Source organism: Papaver somniferum, chromosome 5, assembly GCF_003573695.1.
Source record: "Papaver somniferum cultivar HN1 chromosome 5, ASM357369v1, whole genome shotgun sequence".
Taxonomy (NCBI): domain Eukaryota; kingdom Viridiplantae; phylum Streptophyta; class Magnoliopsida; order Ranunculales; family Papaveraceae; genus Papaver; species Papaver somniferum.
This window is the reverse complement of record NC_039362.1, coordinates 210,573,362-210,576,307: the sequence shown is the minus strand read 5'-3', so window position 1 is coordinate 210,576,307 and position 2,946 is coordinate 210,573,362.

The window sequence follows — 2,946 nt, the reverse complement described above, 5'->3', positions numbered from 1 at the left end:
AAATCAAATCAAGAGAGAGATATTAACTCCTTGAGATACTTTTATCTAGATTGAGTCTGACTGTCTAGTTGATTCTCCAGCAAAGTATTTCAGAGTTAGTCCATACAGATTGCTAAGCGAAATATTGGGTAGTATTGTTAGACCCCCGTTTTTTCACATAAAAAAAAATAATTAAAACCACAAAAGAGACGTCTTTTGCCTATTCAAAAAAAAAAAAGGGAAATGAAAAGGAGAAAGCATTCAAGGGAAATCGTCCAACAACAACTCGTCCTTCTTGGCAAAGGCGTCTTTCATGTTCTGAAGAGAAGTCTTCTTCAGCTTCAAATCCTGGGACAATTTCTCGACTTCTGCCTCTTGCTGAGTAATCAAGTCCATGGACGGAACATCATCCATTTTGGCTTGCAGCTCTTGGACTTTATAAAATCCTGCACAAAACCAGGAGGCGTTAAACTCAAAATTCACAATCACGTCTCGATGGAATTCCCAGCTTTGAACTACCTCCTCAGAAATGGTGCGTCCAGTCACGCTACACATATCATAAATGGAAGATAGGGCTTCTTCAACACGCTTAACCAATGAAAAACGACTCCTAATCTTCTTGAAAGTGGCAAGGTGACCGTGTTTCTTCCATATTTTGGTGTACAACTCCGCATACTTAGCTGACACGCTAAATCCTCCAACCAACACATGATCTGTGTAAGGGGCGTCAAATGGGGGGGGGGGGGGGGGGTCAAAAATGGCGCCAGCGACATAATTCACAACTAATGCCGTAGAATTTTCGAGAGCTTCTTTGGGGACGACCACATCTACAGCCATGGATGCAGCGTCTGTGTTCTCATCAGGAGGGGCAGAAATGTTCTCTACAGCATCAGCCACCTCTACCTCGAGATTATTCTCTGTTATGGCTTCACCCTGCAATGTTACTAGTTAATGTTTACTTCACATAAAAAAAAAAGAATCATCTTCACAGAACATGTAGAAGACGTACCAGTTCATCTTCCGGCTCGCTAGGAGAGTTAGATTCTCTACTACACTTTGAAGAGCTTCCTTCATCACTGTCAGAGCCCGAATCTTCTTCGTCCTCAGTATCCTCTTCAAGAGACTCAGTATCACCGGATTTCTCTTCTGAAGGTGTTTTGTTGTAGCTGCGCACGAGTCTAGTGAAAGCATTCACGTTCCTGAAACCCTATTTTTTTTTTAAAAAAAAGAAGGAAGATGTTTGTGAAGCTGACTCAAAATAAATAAAATTGGCTGGTTAAGAGGAATCGTATGTACCTACATATTGGAAGAGTTGAAAATTACTGGAGCAGTTGAAGTCGTTCGAACACCGCCTGCACGCGTCTTGGACCTCGTCTCTTTCTCCTGAGGACTGGCTATAGTCCGTTTGCCCCAAGGAAGAGGCTTCAAAAACTTATGTCGTTTCAAAATCTCAGAAGAAGGCTTGTGGCTCGGAACTGTCACAACTTCTTCCGCGAATTTTTGAAAAGATAAGAGCTCTTCTCTCCAGAATTCCTTGTACTTATCAGTCGCCACTGGTTTTCTTCTTGGGAGCCATAATGGAAGGCTCATATTTGTGGCGAAGAGGCTAGCGTTGAAAACAGATAGCAAAAGCTCTGCTGAAGGTTTTAGCGGGTGATGAACGGGATTCCATGATAAAATCCCATATGATGAGCAGATCTATCATTATTATACGGAACTACAGTAAAAGATCCATTAAAGAAAGACGGGATATATCCCGACATGCAGCTTTGCATAAATATAATCTCTTCAAAACTCATATCCTTTCTATCAGTATGCAACACTGTAGAGGTATGGAACGATGCCCACAGACGAAAATCTATGGCATGCACGCTGTCGAAAAAATCAATGAGTTTCAACTCGGGCTTTGAACGCCTTTTCTGCCAATAGAGAATTATGGAACCTCCATACAGACTGGAGAATGAAGTTGCAGGGACAGGAGCATAACCTTTAAAGTGCTCCCATAAGCATGCTTGAAGGAAGGGAATGTGAATATGCGACTCCACCTTCATATACCCGTTGGAAACATACATATCTGCTGCCAGGGAATCCAGATGAGAGTACAAAGACCCAAGGAACAAGCTACCTAAGGGGAGGACTCTGCCTTGAGCCAGATTAATAGCAGACGTCACGAGTTTCCGTCTTATAATCTTCTTACCAGAACCGTCATCAAAAATGTCTCTGGACATCCACAAAGATAAAAAGGCAGCAACACTGAGTACATCATCCAACACTTGGCCTACTTTCGGTTTCGTGGAAAACCATTCAGACATCCACCAAGTATAAAAGCATTTTTCATCATTCTTATTCGAATCATATCCCTCCGCCTTATTCACTAGAGTGGCGAATATCGCTTCTTCTTCAGCAGACAACTCAACATCAAGATTCCCCGCAATCGGAAGACTCAACAGAACTGCTACACTCTCCAAAGTGATGGTCATTTGACACCATCTACATATAGCAGTGTGCGTGGAAGGACACCATAGAGAAATAAAAGTGATCAAACCCGCCGTATCTTTCCTAATGTGAAGTATTGCGAATGCCATGACAGCTTCAACAACTTGTGCTTTAGTCAAGTTATTTATGATATCCCCACTACCCAACATATGCCTCATCCATACTTCATAAGAGAGCAATGAATTATGTCAAATTTTGAAATCAATAGGAGAAGCTCGATACTCTTTCTTTGGAAGACAGAACCTCATCACACACACTGGAAAAACTGATGGAGCATCCTCTTCGTTCTCTGAACCTGTGATGAGGGTTATCTTGTGACCAGGGTGAGTTCTAATTTTCGGATAAGGCACGACAAAGAGCTCGTCATCAATATTTGGCATGTCTTTGGAGTTGTTAACACCTACCAACTTAGCGACAGAAGTATTTCGAGGTGACATCTTAACGAGAATTCCTTACGTTCACTTTCAAGTA